We start from the raw sequence: 11,030 nt of genomic DNA on the forward strand, positions 1-11,030 counted from the left end.
AGCTCAGAAAGAACAAGAAAGGGTGAGCTTATCCAGCAGTGAGTCTCAGAGGGTGAAAACATCCTACGCCTAGGTTAGCTTGCTAGCAAGGAGGCTAGGAGCTTCCAGGACTAGGCCTAGGCTAGCCTATAAGGCAGTAAGCCTCAGAGACGACAGCTAAACCAGGCGAATAAAAGTCCTTTCACAGATCACCCTCTGCCTCATCCCCAGGAGCCGCCTCTTGAAGGGGTCACTGATAAGAACACCACTATGCTAGGATCAGAACAACCACAACTCAGGTTCCCCAAGGACATCCTCGGAGACGGCGTGGGAGACAACCTCAAGAGATGGTCACGAGGAGGGACGGCCAGTTGCAAATTTGTATGGTGAGAGGCAGGACTCTGGAATAACAGAGCCGATTGTGTGTGTTATAAAAGGAGATTTATTAGATTAACTTGAACAATGGGCTCTTGGTCGTCCAACAATGGCCATCTTCATGCCTTAGGCAGTTCCATACCAGAGCTCTTGGAGCTCCTGGGAGAAGTAGCTGCCATCTGATGGTGGTGGACAGCGGCCACAGCAGTGGCTTAGATGCGTGTTCAGGAGAGAAGCAGCCAGGCCACTGCCCACCTTCAGAATGGGCCTTTTCCTCTCAGTGATTTGACCTAGAAACATCCTTCCAGACACACCCAGAGGTGTGACTCTGAGGCTGGATCTAAGTCCTGTCAAGTTGACAAGACTAACCCTTAGCTGCCACTGTGTTCCCTGTCAAGGAGCAAAAGCAGTTCAGAGGTTTACTGAGACCAGTGCTAGGAGCGTGAAGACCAAGGCCAGTGGCTCCCTCCATTCCCGTGGTGCCCTGCTCCACTCTAGAGCTCTGGGGTCGGCTTCCTCTGCTCTGGGAAGCATGTGGGCATAGATCACCGTGAGACCATGTGCCATACCCTTGCAGGCACAGCCTGGGGGCTCATGGGAAAGGCCAGCCCTCTCCACAGACCACGGAGCCCTCTGGTAACTGGATTTGTATTAAAGAAGTCTGAAGAGAAACAATCCCTGTCCCCATCCCCCAACAGGGTATCCTTAACTGTCTCCGCATGAATGGGGGCAGCAGGGTCAGGGCTTAGCCTGCATAGAGCACCAACCTGCTTGGTGAGAACAGAAAAGATTAAACAAGGCTCTGATGCGCCCCACTACAAAGTGAGGATTCTGGAATTTTGGTTTCTTTAAAAACACAGAAATATTATAAGAATGTGTTTTTGTTCTAATCCCAGGTGTGGGGGTGTGAGGTCTTCAAACTGTCCACAGCAGCCGACTGTGATTTGCCCCGTGCTCTGGCAGGGGCGTGGTTCCGACAGCTGTAGATAGTCTCTGTGATTGTGTAATGTTTGGAATTCTGGGAACTTTTCATAGGGTACATAAACGCTAGTGCTCTGAGCAGCAGAGTTGGTGATTGTTGGCGGTTCAGCAACAAGCTACAAAGTTTGTTTGTACTAACAAATTACAAAGAAGAAACAAAAGAAGAAACGAAAGGAAAAAAAGAAGAAACAAAAGGAAAAACAGATTCAGCGATCTTAGTCTCTATCTTCATTTCTCTCTCTCCTATGTAGTGATTGGAGGTGAAATGGGAGGGAAGATAAGGGCGGAACAGAAGAACCCACAAAGTAGCAAGACCAGCTGCACCACCACCTTGCCCCTTACCTGATGAATTAAAAAAGAAGTGTCACGATCATTTCTCGCCAGGGTACTGGTCAGTACTTTGCAAACTCTCCAGAAAGGTTAAGAAAACATTCTGCCTTGGTTGGAGGAATCCCTTCCCCTTCCCTCTCCTCCACTGCCCCCCTCCCTGCTTTTCTTCCTCTCCCCCCACTTCCTTCTTCACTCCCTTTCTTCCCTTGTTTCCTTCCCTCCTTCCCAAATTTCTTAAAGTTTTATCTAATTTTATTTACTAGATTTTTATCTTTCACATTTTTTCTGACTTTTCTTTTCCCTTTACAAACCTTGCTTCTTTTGTTGTATTTTTCTTTTCCAATCCCCTTTGTTAATGTTATTATCTTTAATTTTATTCTCATTAGTTTTAACTTTTCATGTATTCTGTGTCTGTTTCGCTCCTCCTTTTCTCTCGTGCTGGTGGCACAGTGGTTGCCTTTAATTGGCTTTGGCTTTGTTTGTACATCTCATTTGCCCTGTGCTATTGTTAATACAGCTTGTTTTCTTTTCTCTAAACCGTCTTTGGGATTGGTCCCCAAGAGAAGGCTTCTCACCGGGAGGACTCTCACACAAAAGCGAAGGAGAGATCCATCTCAACAGATGTGCAAATATCAGCATAGAAACACAGAAATATGAAAAAATAAAAGTATCTCAACTCCTTTTTTCTAACTCTTCTGTAAGTTAATCCTAAGAAATCAAAGAAGAGGAAATGGCAAAGATCAAAAAGGCTCACTTTTAAAATGATGAATGATTCAAAAGAGGACACAAATAAATGTGAGGGCATCGGATCCCATTGTAGGTGGTCAGCATAAAAAAAATAAACAAATCTTCTTTTACAAATGAAGAACTCACAAGGAGAGTTTCTGAAATGAACCATACAGAATTGAAAACCTCAGTAAGTTGAACAAAAGCTCAATTGAAATCCTCACCCACAGACAGAGCAAGCAGCGCAAACAGATGCTAACAGACAATGTTGATGGGTGCTCACGATCGGACAGTGATAAGGAAAGATAAATGTAAGTGATGGCGAAACCTGTCGTAACTGTGGGATGCAGCTACTAGACCAAACTCCAGAGAGAACATTGGCTCTGCTGTAGACGCTGGCTTAGCGTGAATGGAGCCCTGGCTTAGAGACAACCCTAAACAGAGACCATTAACAGAGAAAAGCAAAAGAATAAAGTAACAGGAAGAAACTTAAACCATCGAATAATAACTACAGTGTAAATACTTTTAATTCTCCAATTTAAAGACATAGATCCTTGTTTTCAAACAAAATCCCAAATGTCTGAGTTTACCAAAAAAGACTCAGGAGCCAGACGTAGGGGTGAAAACCCCTAGCTCAGAGAGGCAGAGAAAATACCAGTGGACCGTCCTTCTCATCCCACATCCCCAAAGGAAAAAGCGCCTTCTCCTCCATGCTGCCTTAGAAACCCTTCAGACTCCGTGTCCTTCCATGAGCAGCTCCTCACACACTGGAATGGGCCTTCTGTATCAGTCACAGTCAGGAAAATGCTTTGCAGCTGGATCTTATGGGGGCATTTTCTTAATCAAGGTTCTCTCCCTTCAGATAACGCTAGTTTGTGTCAAACTGACATGGGAATAGCCAGCGCACACTGTACATTCTCTCCCTGGCAATATGTAAAGCCAATAGGACCCGCATTCCTCCACCGTTGGTAACGAGGTTCGGGCCACACTTGAGACTTGATGCGTAAGAGATAGTTGCCAGGAGTCCCACCTGGGTCCTCACTCTCCCCCAGTTACTCTCTCGTTGCTGAAACTAGGGTCTTCCGTTGGTGCTGAGACAGGATGGTCCCTGCACTGGACAGTTACAGGAAAGTGACCAAAGGCAGCAGCGTTCGGTAGAGAAGAAAATGATGTGCTGGGCCTGGGTCCCTGACGTCACCGGGACACGCGGAGCAGGCTGGGAACTTGGATGCCAGGCCTGTTGTGATCTGGGTCAGGATGTTTGCCTGCTTCCATGAGCTTCTTTACCTGGTTACTGTCCATGTGGACGCGATTGTAACAAGCCAGTTCCTGGACAGGCCTCAGAGAACCTATATTCCTTACCACCAAAGGACTTGCCCCATCTTCCTCTTCCTCTTCCACTTTCTCCTGCTTCTCGTCTTCCTCCTCCTCCTCCTCCTCCTCCATATTACTCTTTCTTACTTGAGGCCGAGTCTCTTGTAGCCCTATCTCTCTATGCAGCAAATGGTATCAACTAGAATTTAAACAAACCATCTTTGATTTTTATTAGTATATTAGTTGGATTAAATAATGGGTTTTGTTGTGACTTTGATCATGTTCACCTCCATCCCCCTCTTTGCCATTCCCCCCCCCCGTCTTACCCTCTACCCACTTCAAAAAAAAAAAAAAAGTTCACCTACTTTCGTGTCCTTTTGTAGGTTAGTTTGAAAGTCTGCATTTTATCACGGCCTCTTCGCACACGTGGTCATGATACTCTGTTTTCATTTTCTGTCTCCCTCTCTCTTCCCCAACTTGCCATCTTTTTGAAAACAAACCAACCTAGATTCTGTTTGTTAGAGAAGACATGAGTTTTGTCTTTTTGAATCTCCCTTATTTCACTCGATACGCTCTCCAGCTCATCCGTTTTCTGCGAGTGTCTGATATGCTCGTCCTTATGGCTGAACGCTGCTTTGTGTGCTTGCCCCGTTCTCCATACAGTGTCGTCGGTGGTGGCAGGCTGACTGTATAGTGTGGCCTCTGTGAACAGTACCTTGCTCAGCGGAGGTGTGTGGCGTCTCTGTCACACCCCGTCTGATGCCTGCTCATGTGCCAGGAGTGGTATAGCTGATCACACGGCGATTACCTGTTTAGTTTTTTTGAGAAATCTCATCCTGATGTCCGAAGTTACTGGACTCATCTAAACGCCCCTCCCCGAGGCCTTGGCTGTGTCTGTCCTCACTGTGTCCCCTCCTGAACGTAGCCGGTCTGCCACATACTGTCCACTGGGCTGATGACCTTCCCTCAGACTCTTCAGTGACATTCATCAGCCTAGAAATGACCACATGCTTTCACCTGGAAATCCTACCTCGAGAGACACTGTCCCAAGAAGCCATCAGCTCTTCCGAGATTGACACCCACGCTAATTATAACAGCATTGTTTACACAAATGCACACTGGGAATAATGAACAGGTCCAATTATAGAGATTCTGACAAGCAACGGATGGTGGAGATGTTTGATGAAATGTTAAAAAGCCGTGGAAACGTTCTTTCCAAAGAATACTTAACATTGTGGAAAATTACAATATAACCCCACCTGAGCAAGAAGACCTAAAACCACACACAAACAAATACGTATATAGTAAACTCCTCCTAAATACAAATTTACATATTCATTAAAAATGCTCTCAGAGAGAATCTAAAAAAAGGCAACCTCAAGTTAAAATATGAAATAATCAAAATGTTAATAGCATCTGTCTCTGGGTAGCAGGATTGTGTGCTCTTTAATGCTTTCTTTTTTATTCATTTTTCTAATTTTTAGTAAGGCATTAGTAGTATAATCAGGAAAATGTCTGTTACAATCATATTAAAAATATCATTACATTCAGAAAATACAGAGCAGAGACCAAGACTTTTGCTGCCCTCAGCCAGCTGACACAGTTATGGGACATGCAGGTGACCTGATTTGCTCTCTGCTCTTCTTTCCAACTCACTCCTCAGGGGAGCTGACAAAGGCAAGGCCCAAGCCAGGGCGCTGAGCCTGTCAGGTCTTCCTGCGGTGCTCATGGGTCAGAGGCCGGGACCTGTTGGAAGAGGGCGGTGCCTATTGCTCGTTAATCCACACAGCAAGCCTCAGGTCGAGGCTACTCCCCGTGTTCTAGAGATGACCAGACTAACAAGTGAGCACCCCCCTCCCCAGCACCACCCAGCTGTGGAGCTGGCCCCAGGCCTACTGAGATCTAGCTCAGGGCTCCGACTATGACCTGAGAGTTGGAGACAAAATAAACCTTTTTCCCCTCAAGTTGGTTTCAGTGTTTTTCTGTGGCAACAGAAAACAAACGGAGGGATGTCTAGGTTAGCCTTGAACTCATGGTCTTCCCACCTTAACCAGCGCTGTAGGCCCAGCCAGCGTCTTACATGACGTCGTTAGTAAATCAATGTGGCCGTGATTCATTTCAGTACTCTTGCTTTTTAACTTTTACGCTAGGGTTAAAAATGACTTATGCCTGTTTTCACCTTCACACAGGGTTTCGTGCTGTTGGCGCATTGGCACTTGAACTTGAAAAAACCCTCCTCCCTCAGCTCTTGCTTTTCTGGGGAAGCCTTTACCTCACCTGCCTGCCTGTCTTCCCTCCTCCCTCCAGGCTCTCACTGTGTAGGCCCTGCTGGCCTCAGATTTACAAGCCTCACCTGTCCCTGCCCTGTGCTGGGATTACAGGCGTGCACACCAAGCCCGGGCTGTTCCTACAGCGCCGTCTGCTACCGTATTCTAGGTTGACAGTTTTTAAATTACTTTTGTTATTAATTAATTAACCAATCAATTAGTTAATTTCTATCCCTTCAGTTGCATCATACCAGTCTCTCCCAACCTGCAAAGTGTCTGCTGACAAAGCTGCAGACAGTTTCACTGGGGTCCCTGGCATCCACAGGGTGCTATTTTCTCTGTTTCGTGGGGTCCCTTGTCCGCAACAGGCTCATTTTCTTTGGATGCTTTCAAATCTCTGCCTTTGACGTTTGAGCCTTTCATTGTGCTGTGTCCTGAACTCTGTGTGTAACAGATGTGTGTGGGTCTCTTGGCCTTCATGCGTCTCTTCCACAGATTTGGGGTGAGCTTTGCCTGTATTTCTCTAGTCACCTTTTAATTGCTTTCTTTCATTTTCTCTGTTCCTTTTTAGGCCTTTATAACATGCACTACAGCTCGCTGGGTGGAGCTTGTTTGCCTCTCTCTCTCTCTCTCTCTCTTTCTCTCTTTCTCTCTCTGCCTCTCTCCTCAAGTGGCGTCTGGTTGAACCTCCCGATTCTCCTCTTATGCTCTCTATGCTCTCCCCTCAGCCTCTGTGTCTCCGCTCTCAAGCTCGACTCTTTTTAAAGATGTTTCTTTGTTGAATTTTCCATTTTGGTAATGCACTTCCTATATTCATTCCCTGTCATTTCCTACCTCACTGGGCTTAAGGTGATTAACCTGAATGTCTTTGTCAGGCAGTTGGTACATTCCCACTTCTCTTTGGATGGTGTTGTAGGTCCTTGATGTATCGTGACCTTGGCTTTGGGTCTGCTCATTTGAAGACATCAGCCACCATGCCAAGCTCTGTGTGGACTCGGGAATTTGAACTCAGTTCCTCCCGCTTGCACTCAAGTGCTCCACCCACTAAATATTCTTCCACCCCAATTGCTCCAGTACTTGGGGGCTTTAGGATCTTATTTAAATGATTTTCTCCCGTCTCTTCCCACCGCTAGAGTAGCCAGTGAGCTAAACATAAATATATGGCCTGGAGTTTTATTTCTTTTCTTCCCTACTGAACTGGGGCTGACCCCTGGGCCTTGCTCGTGTGAGGCTAGCTCTGCCCAGAGAGCTGTCTGCCCAGAGAGGCCTGTCTGCCTGGGACAGAGGCTGGCAGGCCACACATAACAACGAGGTTCTGGGGCAGGAGGGAGGGAGCAGCCAGAGTGAACTGGAGGAGGAAGGCGCTCAGCATAGACATGGCGGGTCGGCCGCAGACACGCTTGACCTCGTGGAACTTTCCACGGAGCCACGTGAAGTTGGCGCTGTCCATTATTCATTCACCAGCACTCGCACACCCCTGCTCAAGAGTGGCCCCCGAGCTCTGTGTGGTTGGGGTGTTCCCATCAGGACCCGAGGCTCTGGCGAGCCTGGGGTGATTCCTTGAAAGCCACCAGGCTGGAACCGTGAGGCTGGCACACAGCTGAAGCAAGCCGTGGCCACGGTGGCCGAGGCCTGCGGGAAATGGAAGGCCTTTTCAGCTCAGGGATTTGGAGTGAGCCAGCCAGTGAGCCAGCCAGTTAACCAGCCAGTGAAACACCGTGAAGACGGGCTCCTGTCACCCTCTTGTTCCTAGGCAATCGTGGGGGACACAGTTAGAACTTCCGGTCTGATTGCCTGTTTGATCTGAATCTGGCTCTGCTCATGCCGAGCCCATCCCCAGGCCCGCACCAGGCCCCTGGGCTCAGTGTTCCCCGTGCAGCGGACTCCTGGCTCGGGGCGCGCCAGGACGACAGCGGAGGCCGCTGCCCCTGGTCTGGGTGGAAGTTCGGGGGCAGCGGGGTATAATGGCTGCTGCAGAGCTGCGCACAGTGCTCACCCCACGCCAGCCTCCCGCTCCCAGCCGCGTGGACCACACCCCTCGGCACGGAGTGCCTTCACTCCGCTGCAGTTCACGCTCAACCTGGAGACAGGGCCAAACCCCAAGCCAGGGCAGGCAGCTCACTGGGCCAAGACGGCACCGAGTACCAACCCAGCCCGAAGGTTCACTGCCCCGTTTACGTGGGAAGACGCCGGATTCATGGTAACTGACACACTTTCCTCGCTTCCTCGTTACCCACGTGAGGACGGCACAGCCAACTTCGTTTCCACCAGCTTTCTATTTCAATCTATTTAAAATTAACACTTTTCCCTTCTGTTGGTCAAGGAATTCTCTCCGATTCTTTAGGCTTTCACGAAGAAAATGTGATGAATGTCAACACGTTGGATTGATGTCTTTGATAGAGACAAATCTATCTAGGCAAATTTCAATTAGACGCGTGGCATCACGTGTGTCTGGACGTGCGTGCAGTCAGTCGGTAGGCGCACCTCGGGTCCTTCCCCCACGGGGGGAGAGGTTCCAATTGAGGGGATCTTCCAATCTGAGAGCAGAGGGCTGCAGTGGGAGGGACTCCCTCAGAAACCCGAGGTGACAATGAAAGTCAAGACCGCACACGCTCGCTCGTGTGCTTCCTGGGAGACACGAGCCTTCGATTTAAAGAGATGTGGGGACGGCTGTTATTTCTTCAGCCATAATCTGCAGGAACGGAGGAGATGGTTTTCCTTCAGGAAACGTTACATGTAAATTGAAGAAAAATGAGTACAAAATGTGAGATTGATTTTTTTTTTTTAACTCAGGATTTTTCTCCTCTTTCTTCACAGTTTTATCAAGCAGCAATTTGATGTTGTTGTCTTTAAGTCCGGGCCTGAACACACTTGCTTTCTGCTGCCGCACTTGGGACATTAAATTGCTGTGTCTCCAGGCAACATCCTGGCGAGATGTGGCCCGTCACCCAGGTCTACGGAGTCCCTGGGGTCCCTGGCCCCCTTTCCTGCCACCTGTCCACGTACAACCTCATTGGACTCCCCGGGGGATGCGCTTCTGTCTCCTTTCTTATTTTCAGGTTATCTAGTCACCACATTTCACAATTAGCCACAATCCCATACTGAGGAGCCCAGGTTCCTGAAACGCATTACCCAGGATGGGGGCGGAAAGCGCACAGCTGGGCTGCTGGGCTGGAGGGCTCCGTCAGGATGGAGCCCTCCAGCAGGCTTCACTCGGGACACCATGGTGGAACCCAGCAAAGCTCGTGAAAGCGCTGATTAGGCACGCACTGTGGTTGTGCAGCCTCCGTCTGCCAGGCCATGTCCAGGCGGTGAAGACGGAGATGAACGACGATTTCTTCTCTGCTTTGCTTCAGGAAGGATCGGAGGCAGAAGCACATAAATCGGAAATACAGACGCGAGTGTGTACAACTCAGAACGAGGGAGTATGAGTCAAATGGGTCGAGTGTGGAGAGAAAGCAGGGCAGGGGCGCCCAGCCAGCGGGAGCCAGGCAGTGCCTGAGTGTGGGCTCCCAGCATTGGAGGTGGCTCGGGGAAGGGGGACCTGTTATCGCTGCCCAGCCACACACCCCCCCCCACACCCACACCCACATGCTCCGCTGCCCAGACACACACACACACACACACACACACACACACACACACGCTCCACGCTCCGCTGCCTAGCCATGCTCACGCTAAAGTGCCGCCAAGGGCCACCAGCAGAGTCACAATCAGGAGTGCGGCCTCACAGCCACCTGGGGGCAGGGTGGGGGGAGACACACTGGCTGGGTTACAACTACCCAGGGCACACACGGGCATGGGGCAGTGCATGGCGAGGGTGTAAACACAGCTGCACCTTGTGTGCCTAGGTGAGAAACCTGGGCTGCGAGGGTGCGGGCAGCCCTGGCACCTCTCACCCCCAGCTGGCCGTGAGCGGGTTTCCAGGTCCCCGAGGGCAGCTGTGACATTCCAGCTGGGGGTGAAAGTCAGGAGGTGATCAATGGAGGACAGTGGGGCAGCCGGGGCAGCCTGGAGCCCAGCACAGGTCCATGAGAGTGAGCTGTGTGCCTGTGTGTGTGTGTGTGCCTGTGTGTGTGTGTGGGTGTGTGCCTATGTGGGTGTGTGGGTGTGGGTGTGGGTGTGTGCCTGTGTGTGCGTGTGTGTGTGCCTGTGTGTGTGTGTGTGTGTGTGTGTGTGTGCCTGTGTGGGTGTGTGTGCGTGTGTACCTGTGTGTGTGTGTGCCTGTGTGTGTATGTGCCTGTGTGTGTGTGCCTGTGTGTGTGTGTGTGTGTGCCTGTGTGTGTGCCTGTGTGCCTGTGTATGTGTGTGTGTGTGCCTGTGTGTGTGTGTGTGTGTGTGTGTTCCAGTGTGTGGCAGCCAGAGGCCAGCCTTCGGTGTGACCCCACGGGAGCCCTTCACCGTGGTTTTGCAGACACCGCCTTCTGTTGGCCTGGAACTCAACAGCAGGCTAAGCTGGCACACTCCAGGATCTGCCTCTGTACACTCGAGGGCACCGAGCTACTCAGGTGCCACATGCTCAGGATGGAACTCGGGTCTGGCTCTGGTCTCACCCTGAGACCAGTGGGTGGTACAAGCCACTGTTGTTGGCGTGGGTGCTGAGCTGGTTCCCAGAGCAGCCCCTGGCTGTTCCACCCTGTGGACCAGGCCAGCCCCGAGCCCGCAGGGACCCGTTGCTCCGCCTCCTGAGGGCTGGCACAGTCCAAGCCGGCATAGTCCTGTCATGGGACGAGATGCCGTGGGCCACTGAACACGCAGGTCTGCCCCCCACACCACCGTGCCCAGGCAAGGACTGTGCCAGAGACGGGAGCCCAGCACCGCCTGCGCCAGCCCTAGGGCCCTGGCTCTCTCCTGGCTCTGTTGTCTTTCCAGCTGTGTAGTCGGGAGGGCTGGGGCAGGTGTGACAATGTTTGCACATGTGGGAACCATGTCTGGGAGGCAGCACTCAGCCACACAGAGCTGCCGGTGGATGGGCCCAAGGTTGGCAGAGCCATCGGCTTTGCAAGAGAGTGGGACTGTGCGTGTGCGGGGGAAGACAAGGAGTGTTTTTAAGAAGCT

The sequence above is a fragment of the Meriones unguiculatus genome, chromosome 3, assembly GCF_030254825.1.
Source record: "Meriones unguiculatus strain TT.TT164.6M chromosome 3, Bangor_MerUng_6.1, whole genome shotgun sequence".
Lineage (NCBI taxonomy): Eukaryota > Metazoa > Chordata > Mammalia > Rodentia > Muridae > Meriones > Meriones unguiculatus.